Genomic DNA, 18,320 nt, shown 5'->3' on the forward strand with positions numbered 1-18,320 from the left:
ATTGTAATCTAGGCTTTACTGTGTTTGGGTTAATGTAATAGTGAAAAGGTTGCAGATTTATTCTGGCAACTTCGTACAGGGATCAAAACTAATTGAAAGAAAAAAACGTTATATTCATAAGTAACACCGCAATCAGGGCATTTATGACAAGACAACAGACATCGGAACGAATGCAAAAGCTTGCATTGATCTTATTGGGAAAAAGTAAGTGAACAAAGTCTGTAGCGCCCGATAAGGGACTTGAACCCTTGACCGTTGGATTAAAAGTCCAACGCTCTACCGTCTGAGCTAACCGGGGTGAAAGTTTGAACATTTGTATCTCCCAATCGATGCAAAACAATTGCAAATTTTTAATTATTTTTACCTCATCACTGTCAGTTTCCTCCTTCGGTCAACGAAGAAAGTGAAAATCAAGTAGCCTAACAATGGTTGAATTCCAGAGATTTGCACTTGAGCAACGCACTTCTGGTAAACCATTCAGTTGCACACAGAGCTTTGTGTGATTGCAACAAAGAGGAAATCAAAATAACCAAGAATATGAAATTGGCAGCTGTGGGAATCGATCCCACCACGCCATCGAAATAACTGGTGCCTTAAACCACCGCCTTAGACCGCTCGGCCACGCTACCAGTCGAAAGTGAAGGAATTTTTTCTTTTACAAAACTCAATGTAGGCTAGTGGTCGTCATGTATCTACGGTGAACCATGACTGCCAAACAATCTGATGGTTTTTGGTTTTGGTGATCAGAAGAAGTTAAGAAGAAGAAGTTCTTTTATTTTGCATCATCAGCACATGCGAAAAAACAAAACAATACAAGATTACAATATGAGCTAGGTTGTTTGCTGATGACGATGGGAGTGACAGAAGGACCAAACTGGTCATCGAGTCTGCCACACCCGTGTGGTGGTGTCATGGCTTATTTAAAATGGAACGGTGTCGAAGTTGAACGCAAATAATGATTGATTGATATATTGATTGATTTGATTGATAGATCAAATCAATCTGGTTGTTACAAAGTGAACGATTTTAATTAAAAACACTTGTGTGCTTACGCCACTGAGACTCTTTGTTTAATTGTCATCTAGGCTTTACTGAGTTTGGGTTGATGTAATAGTAATACTGAAAAGGCTGCAGATGTATTCTGGCAATTTCGGACCGAAATCAAAACTTATAGAAAAACAACGTTATATTCATAAGTGACACCGCAATCAGGGCATTTATTACAAGACAACGGACATTGGAACGAATGCAAAAGCTTGATGTGCATTGATTTTTTGGGAAAAAGTAACCGAACAAAATGTGTAACGCCCGATAAGGGACTTGAACCCTTGACCGTTGGATTAAAAGTCCAACGCTCTACCGTCTGAGCTAACCGGGCTGAAAGTTTGAACATTTGTATCTCCCAATGCATGCAAAACAATTGCAAATTTTCAATCATTTTCACCTCATCACTGTCAGTTTCCTCCTTCGGTCAACAAAGAAAGTGAAAATCAAGTAACAATGGTTGAACTCCAGAGATTTGGGCTTGAGCAATGCACTTCTGGTAAACCATCCATTCAGTGGCACACAGAGCTTTGTGTAATTGCGACAAAGAGAAAAATCAAAATAACCAAGAATATGAAATTGGCAGCGGTGGGATTCGAACCCACGCCATCGAAATGACTGGTGCCTTAAACCAGCGCCTTAGACCGCTCGGCCACGCTACCAGTCATAGATGAAGGAATTTTCGTTTTACAAAACTCAATGTGGTGGTTGTCATGTAGGCTATCTTCGGTAAACCATGACTGCCAGACATTCTGATGGTTTTTGGTTTTGGTGATCATCTGGTTGTTACAAAGTGAACGATTTAATTAAAAACACTTGTGTGCTTATATGTCATTGAGACTCTTTGTCTAAATGTAATCTAGGCTTTACTGTGTTTGGGTTGATGTAATAGTGAAAAGGCTGCAGATGCATTCTGGAAAGTTCGTACCGAAATCAAAACTTATTGAAAAACATCATTATAAGTAATCCCGCAATCAGGGCATTTATGACAAGACAAGAAAAATTAGAACGGATGCAAAAGCTTGATGTGCATTGATTTTTTGGGAAAAAGTTACCGAACAAAATCTGTAGCGCCGGATAAGGGACTTGAACCCTTGACCGCTGGATTAAAAGTCCAACGCTCTACCGTCTGAGCTAACCGGCTGAGAGTTTGAACATTTGTATCTCACAATGGATGCAAAACAATAGCAAATTTTCAATCACTTTCTCCTCATCACTGTCAGTTTCCTCCTTCGCGGTCAACGAAGAAAGTGAAAATCAAGTAACAATGGTTGAACTCCAGAGATTTGCGCTTGAGCAACGCACTTCTGGAAAACCATCCATTCAGTAGCACACAGACCTTTGTGTGATTGCGACAAAGAGGAAAATCAAAATAACCAAGAATATGAAATTGGCAGCGGTGGGATTCGAACCCACGCCATCGAAATGACTGGTGCCTTAAACCAGCGCCTTAGACCGCTCGGCCACGCTACCAGTCATAGATGAAGGAATTTTCTCTTTCACAAAACTCAATGTGGTGGTTGTCATGTAGGCTATCTTTGGTGAACCATGTTTGTCAGACATTCTGATGGTTTTTGGTTTTGGTGATCATCTGGTTGTTACAAAGTGAACGATTTAATTAAAAACACTTGTGTGCTTATGCCGCCACTGAGACTAGGCCTACCATATTTTCATCGCCTAAAAAGAGGACACGTTTCACCAGCAAGTAGAATTTTGAATCTTTTACATGTTTTTAGATCATTACAGTAGCCTATAGTAAGGGTTGCCATTGACATAGACCCAAAAATAAGGACAACCTAAAAATTACATTTTCGTACGCAACGAAACAAACGTTTTTGAACAAATCCTTGCACTTAAACAAGCTATGATATATCAAAGGCGATAGTTTTTGCCAGAAACGATCTGTTTGAGCAACTCCTTGTCCTTAGAAAATACTTTCTGCATCTCATGACAGCTCAAGTCTAGGTTTACCTTTCCCTGTAGTGGAGATTTAACTGTCATTTCGCTAAGTCTGTTTCTTTTCTTGGTTCACTGAGCCGAACCAAGAGAGAACACCTGCTCCACAAACGCATTACTGCCGCAAGAGAGACGATGACGCTAACCAGCTTGTAGTGTGGAGCAACAGAAAATATTCATCTCTCGTAAAGATCGTCATCCACTTGTCCTCAGGTTCATCATTGCGGAACACAATATCTGGAATCTTCTTGAGCAGAGTAAGCCGAGACCTCATCGAAGAACTCATGATTCATTGCCATTGGCGGATCAGTTTGTTTCGCTAATCCCTTAACTTTCTCATACTCAATTGTTTGATCTCTTAGCAGGGTCCAGTTGATGTGTGTTGGAATGTTAGATGCTTATCAAAGTGATACCACTTATTGATATATTCCCAAAAAAAAGATAGAAGACTTGTAATTGTTAAAATTAAGGCAAAATAAGGACTGAAGTCAAAAACAAGGACATTTCTTAGAAATAAGGACAGTATGGCAGCTCTTCCTATAGGCCTACGCAGCAAAAGTTTCCAAAAAAACAAAAAACAACAAAACAGATTAACTGAACGTTTAACTTATTTTTTCTCATTTCTAGTGTTTCCTTAAGACAACAAATGATTTTATATTTTTAAGAGTCAGCAAACAGTGAAATAATACCTTAATTTTAGACAGTTTCAGTCAGACAGCAATGATCGCAAAAATTTGCAAAATGTGACAAATCAGGAACGACCTCCAGGTCAAACCCTAAATTTTTTCAACAAGGAATGGTCAACGAAACTATTAAATTATTTGCAAAAAATATGACTAAAACGGTAGGCTGCACATAACCGTTAAGATGCTAAAAACGGCGTGAACTAAAAAGCTGTTCCTTTCCTTGCAAAGCTGTAGGCCTTTGCTGTGGGTTGCTGTGGGTCTTTGCTGTGGGTTGGGTTATACAGTATACACATAGCACTTTTAGACATTCTTTTCGATTTTTTCCAAATAACAAACGAACCAAACTGAGTTGGTAATCAACAACGTCTACAAGCGTTGTGTAGGCTATCAATATAAAACGTATGAAGGTAAAAGAATACTTTTTTGTGAAAGTGTGAGCATGGCCTTTAAAATGTCGTTTAATATCTTACAGTGAACCAGGCAATAAACGTTCAACAACAGTTCCATAAAATGCGCCAATTTCTTGTAGAATTAATAAATCAGCATGTTACATTGGTACACAAAATGTTTAGAAAACAAATAGCCTACAAGCCGTCGCTGAAACGTCATCAAGCAATATAATCCCGTTGAAAATACAAGCATGAAAACCCAAACTGTCGAAAAAATTGACATTTGAGCATTTTTTAGTGTCCTCGGAGGACAATTCATTTTTCTTAGAAGAGGATGAATCCTCTTAAAAGAGGACGTATGGTAGCCCTAACTGAGACTCTTTGTCTAAATGTCATCTAGGCTTTACTGAGTTTAGGTTGATGTAATAGTGAAATGGCTGCAGATGCATTCTGGAAATTTCGTACCTAGATCAAAACTTATTGAAAAACATCAGTATAAGTAACTCCGCTATCATGGCATTTATGACTTGATAACGCACCATGGCCGATCTTCATAGCAACTGTCCATACAAATCTTCAATATATCAGCTAAAGTTATGTAGGCTAATAAAGTTATAGCCTATAAGCTTATATGTTTATTTGTTTTGTAACATTTTTTATTTTTTTATTTTTCCTCTATGTCTTAAATTTTTCTGAAGGTGTTGCGACCGTGCCAAATTTTTTTCAACTCAATAACTTACTTCGATCACAAGCACGTTTTAACGTTCGCGTTTTGTCGCTTCTACCTTTTTCTTGACCTTTGCTATGTTAACGTGTATTGCTTTGATATGATGGTCAGAAATAAAAAAACAACTGAACTGAACTGAAGACAACGGACATTGGAACGGATGCAAAAGCTTGATATGCTCTGATTTTTTGGGAAAAAGTAACCGAACAAAATTAGTAGCGCCCGATAAGGGACTTGAACCCTTGACCGTTGGATTAAAAGTCCAACGCTCTACCGTCTGAGCTAACCGGGCTGAAAGTTTGAACATTTGTATCTCCCAATCGATGCAAAACAATTGCAAATTTTCAATCATTTTCACCTCATCACTGTCAGTTTCCTCCTTCGGTCAACAAAGAAAGTGAAAATCAAGTAACAATGGTTGAACTCCAGAGATTTGCGCTTGAGCAACGCACTTCTGGAAAACCATCCATTCAGCGGCACACAGAGCTTTGTGTGATTGCGACAATAAAAAAAATCAAAATAACCAAGAATATGAAATTGGCAGCGGTGGGATTCGAACCCACCACGCCATCGAAATGACTGGTGCCTTAAACCAGCGCCTTAGACCGCTCGGCCACGCTACCAGTCGAAGGTGAAGGAATTTTCACTTTCACAAAACCCAATGTGGTGGTTGTCATGTAGGCTATCTTTGATGAACCATGTTTGTCAGACATTCTGATGGTTTTTGGTTTTGGTGATCATCTGGTTGTTACAAAGTAAAGGAGTTAATTAAAAACACTTGTGTGCTTATGTCACTGAGACTCTTTGTCTAATTGTAATCTAGGCTTTACTGAGTTTGGGTTAATGTAATAGTGAAAAGGTTGCAGATTTATTCTGGCAACTTCGTACAGGGATCAAAACTAATTGAAAGAAAAAAACGTTATATTCATAAGTAACACCGCAATCAGGGCATTTATGACAAGACAACAGACATCGGAACGAATGCAAAAGCTTGCATTGATCTTATTGGGAAAAAGTAAGTGAACAAAGTCTGTAGCGCCCGATAAGGGACTTGAACCCAGGGATATCTAGAGAAGGGGATATGAAGGCTTTTAATACGTCTGACAATAGAAGGGCTTCTGTTTATCGTAAATAATCTCTGTTTACCGTAAACTGACAATCGGCACTGTTAGTAGTTTAATAACTCTTGTTATGATAACCTGCATTGCGCTATCAGTATCAAGCCTGGATACTCACTGCACGCTCATGGTTACTTGTTAATTCAACTACCCGTTTATTTGCTTTAAATCTGGCCTACTGCAAAGACTTTGTTAAAAAAAGCAGCTAACTTGTAACTTTTCAACTGTCTTTCCAAACAAGTATTCTTTAAATATGCTCTATGTAACATTTACTAACTGTCATCTGTAGCTGACTGTACCAGTTGCACAACAAAACTTTCTGCAATTGTGAAAAGAACTGCATGTTTTACGCACTACAAACTACCGCCCTGGTAGTGTCATAAGAATAAGGCAATCGCTGTGAGCCTTCGCATCCCCTTCTTTAGATATCCCTGCTTGAACCCTTGACCGTTGGATTAAAAGTCCAACGCTCTACCGTCTGAGCTAACCGGGGTGAAAGTTTGAACATTTGTATCTCCCAATCGATGCAAAACAATTGCAAATTTTTAATTATTTTTACCTCATCACTGTCAGTTTCCTCCTTCGGTCAACGAAGAAAGTGAAAATCTAGTAACAATGGTTGAATTCCAGAGATTTGCGCTTGAGCAACGCACTTCTGGTAAACCATTCAGTTGCACACAGAGCTTTGTGTGATTGCAACAAAGAGGAAATCAAAATAACCAAGAATATGAAATTGGCAGCTGTGGGAATCGATCCCACCACGCCATCGAAATGACTGGTGCCTTAAACCACCGCCTTAGACCGCTCGGCCACGCTACCAGTCGAAAGTGAAGGAATTTTTTCTTTTTCAAAACTCAATGTAGGCTAGTGGTCGTCATGTATCTACGGTGAACCATGACTGCCAAACAATCTGATGGTTTTTGGTTTTGGTGATCATCTGGTTGTTACAAAGTGAACGATTTTAATTAAAAACACTTGTGTGCTTACGCCACTGAGACTCTTTGTTTAATTGTCATCTAGGCTTTACTGAGTTTGGGTTGATGTAATAGTAATACTGAAAAGGCTGCAGATGTATTCTGGCAATTTCGGACCGAAATCAAAACTTATTGAAAAACAACGTTATATTCATAAGTGACACCGCAATCAGGGCATTTATTACAAGACAACGGACATTGGAACGAATGCAAAAGCTTGATGTGCATTGATTTTTTGGGAAAAAGTAACCGAACAAAATGTGTAACGCCCGATAAGGGACTTGAACCCTTGACCGTTGGATTAAAAGTCCAACGCTCTACCGTCTGAGCTAACCGGGCTGAAAGTTTGAACATTTGTATCTCCCAATGCATGCAAAACAATTGCAAATTTTCAATCATTTTCACCTCATCACTGTCAGTTTCCTCCTTCGGTCAACAAAGAAAGTGAAAATCAAGTAACAATGGTTGAACTCCAGAGATTTGGGCTTGAGCAATGCACTTCTGGTAAACCATCCATTCAGTGGCACACAGAGCTTTGTGTAATTGCGACAAAGAGAAAAATCAAAATAACCAAGAATATGAAATTGGCAGCGGTGGGATTCGAACCCACGCCATCGAAATGACTGGTGCCTTAAACCAGCGCCTTAGACCGCTCGGCCACGCTACCAGTCATAGATGAAGGAATTTTCGTTTTACAAAACTCAATGTGGTGGTTGTCATGTAGGCTATCTTTGGTGAACCATGTTTGTCAGACATTCTGATGGTTTTTGGTTTTGGTGATCATCTGGTTGTTACAAAGTAAAGGATTTAATTAAAAACACTTGTGTGCTTATGCCGCCACTGAGACTAGGCCTACCATATTTTCATCGCCTAAAAAGAGGACACGTTTCGCCAGCAAGTAGAATTTTGAATCTTTTACATATTTTTAGATCATTACAGTAGCCTATAGTAAGGGTTGCCATTGACATAGACCCAAAAATAAGAACAACCTAAAAATTACATTTTCGTACGCAACGAAACAAACGTTTTTGAACAAATCCTTGCACTTAAACAAGCTATGATATATCAAAGGCGATAGTTTTTGCCAGAAACGATCTGTTTGAGCAACTCCTTGTCCGTAGAAAATACTTTCTGCATCTCATGACAGCTCAAGTCTAGGTTTACCTTTACCTGTAGTGGAGATTTAACTGTCATTTCGCTAAGTCTGTTTCTTTTCTTGGTTCACTGAGCCGAACCAAGAGAGAACACCTGCTCCACAAACGCATTACTGCCGCAAGAGAGACGATGACGCTAACCAGCTTGTAGTGTGGAGCAACAGAAAATATTCATCTCTCGTAAAGATCGTCATCCACTTGTCCTCAGGTTCATCATTGCGGAACACAATATCTGGAATCTTCTTGAGCAGAGTAAGCCGAGACCTCATCGAAGAACTCATGATTCATTGCCATTGGCGGATCAGTTTGTTTCGCTAATCCCTTAACTTTCTCATACTCAATTGTTTGATCTCTTAGCAGGGTCCAGTTGATGTGTGTTGGAATGTTAGATGCTTATCAAAGTGATACCACTTATTGATATATTCCCAAAAAAAAAGATAGAAGATTTGTAATTGTTAAAAATAAGGCAAAACAAGGACTGAAGTCAAAAACAAGGACATTTCTTAGAAATAAAGACAATTAATATTTCTAAGATATTGCCCTTTAAAATAAGGACATTTCTTAGAAATAAGGACGGTATAGCAGCTCTTTCTATAGGCCTACGCAGCAAAAGTTTCCAAAAAAAACAAAAAACAACAAAACAGATTAACTGAACGTTTAACTTATTTTTTCTCATTTCTAGTGCTTCCTTAAGACAACAAATGATTTTATATTTTTAAGAGTCAGCAAACAGTGAAATAATACCTTATTTTTAGACAGTTTCAGTCAGACAGCAATGATCGCAAAAATCTGCAAAATGTGACAAATCAGGAACGACCTCCAGGTCAAACCCTAAGGGTTGAATGTAGAAACTAAACTTAAGCTGTCCTTAGCCATAAGAACTAGGTAGCCACTTTAACAAATCGAAATTCTGCCACTGAAATTGATTAGAATGAAACTGCCAACCAATCATAAGCTACGGTTTAAGTGAAGTAAAAAACGGCGAAAAGAAGATCATACAAAGCAAATTAAGTGATGGATTTTTTGTCAGCTGGTTGGCTTTTTAGGGGTTAAGGTTCGGGCTAGAAAGTAGTTATTTCATTGACGCGTGTTCGATTCTCACCACTGCTATTGCTCTTTTTCTTCTGTAATTACCAAATAAAGTTCAAAACAAGCATTAACTCTCTGGATGAGTGCTAGAAGGGTCACAATTGGACGGTAGCCTCTTATAACACGTTCTGATTGGTTGGCGGTTGCATTGTAGTCAATTTCAGTGGCAGAATTTCGACTTGTTAAAGTGGCTACCTAAGAACTACTTAAGTACCAATCATGTCTTAAAACTGTATGCAGAAACTAAACTTTTGACTAAGCAATACTTAAGTTCTTATCAAAATGTTCAAAAGTTAAGACTGCTACTGACCAATCTTAAGTTGTGATTATTTCTGGCAATGCCTAAAGTTATGGTACACGTTAGGCTGATACGAGGTGATGGGGGGATTGCTTTTATAATGGTAGAGTTGCTCCGTTCGCTTTTGGTTGATTTTCTTTGGAATTTTTATGGTTTTGAGAAAACTACAGGAAATTTCCAAACTACCGACGGCGATCTCATGGGATTGCACCAAAGCACAGTTTGCAGAGCAGTTCACAGGATGTCAAAGTGTATTGCTAAAAGAAAATCTAATTTTATGAAGTTTCCTACCAACTTGGCGGAAGTCAAGCAAGCTTTTTTTGCTATTGCTGGGTTTCCTTTAGTTGTGGGTGCAATCGATTGCACGCACATACCCATAAAGTCACCAGGTGGAGACACCGCCGAAGTTTTCAGAAACCGCAAAGGTTACTTTTCTGTAAATGTGCAGGCAATCTGCACAGCAGATCGCATTTTTGCGAATGTTGTTACGCGATGGCCTGGGTCAACTCATGACTCCAGAATTTTTGAAAACAGCGTCATACGGGACAGACTCGAAACCAATGAAATAAACGGTCTCTTGCAAGAGACAGTGGGTATGCATGTAAGCATTACATAATGACGCCAGTACTGAACCCAGCTAACGATAGGGAACGAAGATACAACAGGAGTCACATTAACACACGTGTTCGAATCGAACAGTCATTTGGTGTCCTGAAGCAACGCTTCAGGTGTCTTCGCGTTCCACTGGGGACACATTTCAGTAACTCCTTGGCAGTGTTGTACGTTAACGCCGTCAATTTGACGGCGTCATTTGACGGCGTCAACTTTTTGTTGACGCTGAGGCTAGCGCCGTCAATTTATTTTTCAGTTGACGGAAGTGATAGCGCCGTCAACTATTTTGCCGATTTTAAGCGTCAAGCGCTAAGCGTCATTTTTTGTTTTCATGGAAAATCTCGTTTCACAATGTATTCTGGCCAGCGCGACTCATCCGAATTACCGGCTTTTGCGTTGGTTGGAATGACTCCCTGGAATACATGCGGAAGAAGTTCTCCAAATGGTGATCACCCATGTATTGAGAACGAGGGATCAGAGACAGAAAGCGAAAAATCCATGAATGGCATCGCGGACGTTGAATATACTTTATTTCAAGAGCTCTATGCCCCTGAAAAGAGCGATGTTGGTGCAGTGGACCTCGTTAAAAGATTTATACGTGCTAAACTATCACAGCACGCTTGGAACAGTGATACCTTTCCGACTAAACGTTTTCAACTTGTTTTTGAAATACAACACACCAATACCAACCAACGCTGCTGTGGAACGCATGTTTTCACTTGGAAAGGACAATATGCGCAGGGGCGCCGGAAGCGGGGGGGAGCAAGGGGAGCGGATGCCCCCTTGCCCTCAAATTTCTGTGGATGGGGAGGGAAGAGGGGGCAATGGTGCCCTTTTAAGGTCATGTAAGCTACTGCACACTTTGCAATATAACAATTTATGCTATTCGCTTTTAGCCTAATTATAAGGTTCTATTTTTGCCTCAAAATAATATTCACGACACAAAATTCTCCATCACAGTAAGTTATATTACATCATTATAAAATAGCATGATGCCCTTCCGTGCCATTGTTCTTTGTATAGCGGACACTTGTATCATTACTCGATAATGAGCTGATAGATGAGTATTATCGCTATATCTTATTTTAAAACTTACAAAAAAAATTGGCCTTTCAGCAACAAAAGTGCCCTTTTTTCATACTCCTGCCCATCCAGTCAAAAATCGCTCCGGCGCCCCTGAATATGCGTCCCAAACGCAGCAGATTGTCAGACAAACGTTTTGAAATGCTTGTTTTTCTGCAAGGAAATAACTAATAGGCTGAGCAGCTAATTACAATACAGTCCCAAAACATAATACCTGCTCTTTATTTATACTATAGCTATTGTTAGCCTGAACTTGGTTGAAATATTTCCGTTTTATGAGACGCTGGTAAAAAATAGCGCTAGAAATTAGCGCTGACGCTGACGCCGTCAATTTCTTTAAGAGCTTACGCAGTCCTTTACGCCGTAAAGTTTTTAGGCAATTCGCGCTGACGCTGACGCCGTCAAATTATTTCAATGACGCGTACAAACACTGCTCCTTGGTAATAATAATAGCAGTATTCTGTCTGCACAATTATGCAGTTAAACGTGGACAACCACTTCCAGAAGATGTTGTTGAACAAGATGACCACAATCAAGGACCAGAAGTAAATGATGCTGCTCCTTTATCTTCCTTAGCAACAAGCTTACAAGGACGTGCGGTTCGCTTGCAGTTAATAAACCAATACTTCCAATAAACCAATACTTTCAGTTAATAGACCCTTTGGCAAGAGTTTATGCGACTATGCATGCTTGAAAAAACTCAGATTCATGGTAATAAAAAACTGGTATCAGGGAATTGAAGTGGTTTATTATCATCGTTACCTTTAGGGGAGACCGGGGATAGCTCGGACGATTTTTTGAAAACAGCCCATACTTTTTTTAAATTACACAGCAAGTTCGTAAATGTTATTTTGTTGTAAACCTTAAAGCTTTGCCAAAAAAGGGTAGGAGTATCGTTTGTTTCAGAAAACCGGAAATGCATATAAAAAGGATAATTTCTACGGTCCTCAAATGTCCGAAGTCACCCCGGTACCGGGGTAATTTCGGACATGCCTGGGGTCATCTCGGACAGCAATTTTATGCAGACGTTTTGAGTTGATTTGGCAGTTAATAGGCTACAGAATATTTGTTTTTCTTTTATATGTCCGAACCATTATGTCTTTAAAATCCAATAAATTATTCAAAAGATCTGAAAATAGGATTTTGTTTAAGTTTGATTTTTTCCACGGGGATACTTCAGCCATTGTGTCCGAAGTATCCCCGACCACGTGACTCCAGGTAAATGAAGAAAATATGGCTACCTGATTAACTGCTGGTCAAAATCATCACTTGCAGTTGCTTATCTGAGTATAGCTTTCTAATTACAACCTCAATGAATAAAAAGCTTGTTTTGGTTAACTGCAACGGAATTATGACGTTACACGTACAATTTTAAAATCTTGATATCACTGATAAAATTACTTTTTCGGCCTCAACTTTCTAAGAAAACCAGACATAGCCTACTTCCAAACTTTATCCTGATTTGTAATGGAGCCACAAAGCTTTGGTAAACGTGATTTAACAATACTCTACTGTGACGTCAAATGCCTTATCCGAGGTATCCTCGCGTCCGAACTATCCCCGGTCTCCCCTAGAGGTTACAATGATGGTTCAGCAAAGTTGACCACATTTAATAATGAGGCATGTAAATTCACTGCAGGGGGTAACTACAATTTGCAAAAATGCACAAGTATTGTAGACTTCAGTTATGTAAATACAAGAGGAAAATACTTCACCGCAGTAAATTTTAGCGCGTTAATCAAATTGGGGGGGGGCTCGAAAGCGCGCAAATCAAAGTGGGGGGCCCTGAGCAACTGCCCAATTTGCCCATTCTTATATCCACCACTGCAAACGGCTGTCGCTCCCAGTGACCAGTAGCCTATGTAATTTGCAGTACTATGTCAAAACTGGATCGCTTTATACATTATTTTTAATTCTTGTTATTAGGAAGGGTTATTACAGCATGCAAATGACCAGAATTAGAAGTTGCGTATGCGCAGGTGCTGCTTTGCAAGTCTAGTGTCGGTGATGTATCAGCGACGACGTAAGAAGTTCTTACGCAGTGCGTCACGTACGTAGACTTAAGTCATTGACTGAAAACTTAAACAGAACTTAACTAAGAAGAGATTAAGAATACTTTCTGCAACAGGAAATCGACCAGGACTTAAACAATGCTTAGCTAAGTTTTTCTTAGCGTTAAGCAGTTCTTTAGTTAAGTTTAGTTTCTACATTCAACCCTAAATTTTTTCAACAAGGAATGGTCAACGAAACTATTAAATTATTTGCAAAAAATATGACTAAAACGGTAGGCTGCACATTAGGCTACCGTTAAGATGCTAAAAACGGCGTGAACTAAAAAGCTGTTCCTTTCCTTGCAAAGCTGTAGGGGAAGGTGAGGTAAGTTGAGCCAGTGGGTAAGTTGAGCCACCCCCCGTAACTCGAAAACTAAAAATCGCATCAACTTTCTACTGCCACCTACCTGACCGTTTATCTTATATGGAGCTGTTCTGTAAAGATTATAGGTCTTTGTCTTGTAGAAAGACAGAAAAACTGTTTTTAGTGATTTTGGGAAGTTTTTTTGAACTTTTTGAAAAAAAAGATTTTTTGTGTTTTACAAAATGTCTGTGGCATTCACCAGTATTGATATGTTTAACAGTAATCACTAATGTTAGCTTATTCAGAAACTATTAAAGTGAGGTTGCTGGCTCATATATGACTGGAGAAATTCCCGTTTAACTTTTAATGGCGGCCTTGAGGTAAGTTGAGCCGGTGGCTCAACTTACCTCACTTCAGCTGCCAGTGTTAAGTGATGATACATGAAGTCATTAAATAGATAACAAAGTGTATTTTACTCTTTAATAGTCTAAATCTCTGGAAAAATAATTTGTCCATTGGTCTATTGAAGTTTAAATTTATTTGTAGCCTAGTGTTAACTGCAGCCTACAAGCAACATGCAAGGGAAAACCCGACCTGTGCATTACATTGGTAAAATCGAATTCTTTAATGAAGATGGAGAAATTGAGGCCAAATTTTTCAGAAAAGTGCCTGGAAAGTCCGAGGAAAAGTTGTCATTGGCGTAGCCGGAAAAAAAATTGTTGGGGGGGGCAAATATTTGATGAATTAAAGAGAACGACAAAGTGTTTTATTTAAGCCATCGCCAACTGATGTGCAGTGACGTATCCTGGTGGCTTGAGCAAGGGAAGCAATGAAACTGGGAGTTATAGCGTGCCGAAGGCACTCGTATTCTAGGGGGTCCAGAGGCATGCTCTCCCGGAAAATTTTTGCAAAATTACACTTAAATAATGGATTATGGCACTTTCTGGAAACACTTTTAGGGTAATATTTGTATAAAATTTATTAGCAGATAAACAGCTATTAACTTATTAAAGGTAGCTCTTACACACGAACGGGCAAAATCTGCGGCTAAAATAAAATTAGAGAACACCAAAAACTCAGCGACACAAAACCCAACAGAGTAAGCCATTCTGAAATTGCTTCCACAAATTAGTTAAAAGAAACGTAAATTGCGTAAATTTTGCGCGATTCTTTGTCTTTCTGTGTGTCTAAAACAAGTCCTTGGAGGTGTTAATAGCCAGATCTCTTGGAAAACGTTATAAATTTCTACAATTTTTTTATATTTTCAACAAAGGGCTCAACTTCGGAATCCAAACTTTGAAAATTGGGGGGGGGGCATGGCCCCTTTCGCCCCCCTGGCTACGCCTATGAAAGTTGTCCTTTGTCTTTAAAGCAGACGATGAGTGTGCTTTTCTTAAAGAGGATATCGTTAAAGCTTCCTCACACGACCAATGGGGGAAACTTTCTGCCGTCAGCAGAAATCCCGGTTTCCATGCTCTCTTGATCGGTGGCATATGGAATAAGTTTAGATCAGACAGACAACGGAAATTGATTTAGAAAATTCACATTTTGGAGGTTTATTTAATCAGGATTGTGCTGTATTGATTCATCGTTTTATTTTCTGTTCTTTAGCTCAGTTAACACGATCTGCTAGCACTACATTGATTCAACGTCTGTTGACGTTTAATCAACGAAAAAGTGGCAGATTTGTCGGCTGGGAAGTGCGCAATTTCACAGTCGAACAGTCACAACAAAATAAATTTATCCTTTCACGTGTTGTTCTTTCTTCCTGGTAGCAGCTATGTATTAACTGCTACCCAACCTGTCTTCTTTCTAACTTTCGACTCAAGTTCCACATGTGTTGAGTGAAGATTACATATTGTCAACAAGAGACTGTATCAATTATTGTGAAGTGGAATAGTCACTGCACGAGTGTGGCATGGAGGAACAAACTGTAGACCACACTATCTGTAACTGCGCCATCTACCATGCGCCAAATGGTGTGCGTGGTCTGCGCGAATTGGATGACGAATCAATTCAATGGCTGCTCGACACCTGCCCAAACATCTAGACCGCGTCGCCGCCACTGCCCAAGGGTGGTAAAAGGCAGAGCCCCTTGACCCCTGGAGTGGCGAAGAAGGTTCAAACAAAGAAGATCACATCGTAAAAGGCCGAGCCACGTTTTCGTTAAGCAGCGAAAACACGAGTTAGAGAATAGAGGAAAAATAATGAGAGATTGTCGCTCAAGCATGACAGTGCATCGCAACGATGACGTCACCATTGCGTCACAGTCCATGTTAGAATTCGGGACAAATAGCTGGGCAATAATTTCGTGAACACATGTAGGCCTATTGCATAGCATTTTATATGTAGGCTACCATCGCTACAGCTTTTGTTATTGAACTTAAACGAGTGGCTCAACTTTCCTCACACCCCGGCTCAACTTACCACGTGAGGTAGGTAAGTTGAGCCAAAATGACGTAATACTTAAAACATGTTTTTTTCCAATATTCTTATGAGTTATGAAAAAATTTTTTGTTAAATTAAGGCCAAAGCATCAACCATTATGCTGCCACTTTCACTTTTATTGTAAATCTAGCGGTTTTCTTAGAAGAAGCATTTAAGAAAAAAGTGGCTCAACTTACCTCATCCTCCCCTAGGCCTATCCAAACCATGCCACGATGTCTTTTGCTGTGGGTTGGGGTTATACAGTATACACATAGCACTTTTAGACATTCTTTTCGATTTTTTCCAAATAACAAACGAACCAAACTGAGTTGGTAATCAACAACGTCTACAAGCGTTGTGTAATAGGCTATCAATATAAAACGTATGAAGGTAAAAGAATAATTTTTTGTAAAAGTGTGAGCATGGCCTTTAAAATGTCGTTTAATATCTTACAGTGAACCAGGCAATAAACGTTCAACAACAGTTCCATAAAATGCGCCGATTTCTTGTAGAATTAATAAATCAGCATGTTACATTGGTACACAAAATGTTTAGAAAACAAATAGCCTACAAGCCGTCGCTGAAACGTCATCAAGCAATATAATCCCGTTGAAAATACAAGTATGAAAACCCAAACTGTCGAAAAAATTGACATTTGAGCATTTTTTAGTGTCCTCGGAGGAAAATTCATTTTTCTTGAAAGAAGAGGATGAATCCTCTTAAAAGAGGACGTATGGTAGCTCTAGCTGAGACTCTTTGTCTAAATGTCATCTAGGCTTTACTGAGTTTGGGTTGATGTAATAGTGAAAAGGCTGCAGATGCATTCTGGAAATTTCGTACCGAGATCAAAACTTAATGAAAAACATCATTATAAGTAACCCCGCAATCAGGGCATTTATGACAAGACAACGGACATTGGAACGGATGCAAAAGCTTGATATGCATTAATTTTTTGGGAAAAAGTAACCGAACAAAATCTGTAGCGCCCGATAAGGAACTTGAACCCTTGACCGTTGGATTAAAAGTCCAACGCTCTACCGTCAGAGCTAACCGGGCTGAAAGTTTGAACATTTGTATCTCCCAATCGATGCAAAACAATTGCAAATTTTCAATCATTTTCACCTCGTCACTGTCAGTTTCCTCCTTCGGTCAACGAAGAAAGTGAAAATCAAGTAACAATGGTTGAACTCCAGAGATTTGCGCTTGAGCAACGCACTTCTGGTAAACCATCCATTCAGCGGCACACAGAGCTTTGTGTGATTGCGACAAAGAGAAAAATCAAAATAACCAAGAATATGAAATTGGCAGCGGTGGGATTCGAACCCACGTTATCGAAATGACTGGTGCCTTAAACCAGCGCCTTAGACCGCTCGGCCACGCTACCAGTCGAAGGTGAAGGAATTTTCTCTTTCACAAAACCCAATGTGGTGGTTGTCATGTAGGCTATCTTTGGTGAACCATGTTTGTCAGACATTCTGATGGTTTTTGGTTTTGGTGATCATCTGGTTGTTACAAAGTGAAGAAGTTAATTAAAAACACTTGTGTGCTTATGTCACTGAGACTCTTTGTCTAATTGCACTCTAGGATTTACTGAGTTTGGGTTAATGTAATTGTGAAAATGCTGCAGATTTATTCTGGCAACTTCGTACAGGGATCAAAACTAATTGAAAAAAAACGTTATATTCATAAGTAACACCGCAATCAGGGCATTTATGACAAGACAAGAGAAATTAGAACGAATGCAAAAGCTTGCTTTGATTTTTTGGGAAAAGGTAACCGAACAAAATCTGTAGCGCCCGATAAGGGACTTGAACCCTTGACCGTTGGATTTAAAGTCCAACGCTCTACCGTCTGAGCTAACCGGGCTGAAAGTTTGAACATTTGTATCTCTCAATCGATGCAAAACAATTGGAAACTTTCAATCACTTTTCCCTCATCACTCTCAGTTTTCCCCTTCGCGGTCAACGAAGAAAGTGAAAATCAAGTAACAATGGTTGAACTCCAGAGATTTGCGCTTGAGCAACGCACTTCTGGAAAACCATCCATTCAGCGGCACACAGAGCTTTGTGTGATTGCGACAAAGAGGAAAATCAAAATAACCAAGAATATGAAAATGGCAGCGGTGGGATTCGAACCCACCACGCCATCGAAATGACTGGTGCCTTAAACCAGCGCCTTAAACCGCTAGGCCACGCTTTCAGTCATAGATGAAGGAATTTTCACTTTCACAAAACTCAATATGGTGGTTGTCATGTCGGCTATCTTCGGTGAACCATGGCTGCCAGACATTCTGATGGTTTATGGTTTTGGTGATCATCTGGTTGTTACAAAGTGAACAATTTAATTAAAAACACTTGTGTGCTTATGTCACTGAGACTCTTTGTCTAATTGTAATCTAGGCTTTACTG

General features: G+C 39.4%; 9 non-coding genes across 9 annotated transcripts; all 9 read right to left on the reverse strand.

The window, feature by feature from the left end:
• Positions 1-225: 225 nt before the first annotated feature.
• Positions 226-298, reverse strand: Trnak-uuu (transfer RNA lysine (anticodon UUU)). The gene has a single exon. It is a non-coding gene; the product is annotated as a tRNA-Lys (tRNA).
• Positions 299-1,305: 1,007 nt separating this feature from the next.
• On the reverse strand, positions 1,306-1,378 carry Trnak-uuu (transfer RNA lysine (anticodon UUU)). The gene has a single exon. It is a non-coding gene; the product is annotated as a tRNA-Lys (tRNA).
• Positions 1,379-1,624: 246 nt separating this feature from the next.
• Positions 1,625-1,706, reverse strand: Trnal-aag (transfer RNA leucine (anticodon AAG)). Its single transcript has one exon. It is a non-coding gene; the product is annotated as a tRNA-Leu (tRNA).
• A 729-nt stretch (positions 1,707-2,435) lies between these two features.
• Positions 2,436-2,517, reverse strand: Trnal-aag (transfer RNA leucine (anticodon AAG)). Its single transcript has one exon. It is a non-coding gene; the product is annotated as a tRNA-Leu (tRNA).
• A 2,504-nt stretch (positions 2,518-5,021) lies between these two features.
• Positions 5,022-5,094, reverse strand: Trnak-uuu (transfer RNA lysine (anticodon UUU)). The gene has a single exon. It is a non-coding gene; the product is annotated as a tRNA-Lys (tRNA).
• Positions 5,095-5,340: 246 nt separating this feature from the next.
• On the reverse strand, positions 5,341-5,425 carry Trnal-aag (transfer RNA leucine (anticodon AAG)). The gene has a single exon. It is a non-coding gene; the product is annotated as a tRNA-Leu (tRNA).
• A 1,735-nt stretch (positions 5,426-7,160) lies between these two features.
• Positions 7,161-7,233, reverse strand: Trnak-uuu (transfer RNA lysine (anticodon UUU)). Its single transcript has one exon. It is a non-coding gene; the product is annotated as a tRNA-Lys (tRNA).
• Positions 7,234-7,479: 246 nt separating this feature from the next.
• Trnal-aag (transfer RNA leucine (anticodon AAG)) lies at positions 7,480-7,561 on the reverse strand. Its single transcript has one exon. It is a non-coding gene; the product is annotated as a tRNA-Leu (tRNA).
• A 9,653-nt stretch (positions 7,562-17,214) lies between these two features.
• Positions 17,215-17,296, reverse strand: Trnal-aag (transfer RNA leucine (anticodon AAG)). Its single transcript has one exon. It is a non-coding gene; the product is annotated as a tRNA-Leu (tRNA).
• Between the last annotated feature and the right edge of the window lie 1,024 nt (positions 17,297-18,320).

The sequence above is a fragment of the Aplidium turbinatum genome, chromosome 8 (assembly GCF_918807975.1).
Source record: "Aplidium turbinatum chromosome 8, kaAplTurb1.1, whole genome shotgun sequence".
In the NCBI taxonomy this organism is placed as follows: domain Eukaryota; kingdom Metazoa; phylum Chordata; class Ascidiacea; order Aplousobranchia; family Polyclinidae; genus Aplidium; species Aplidium turbinatum.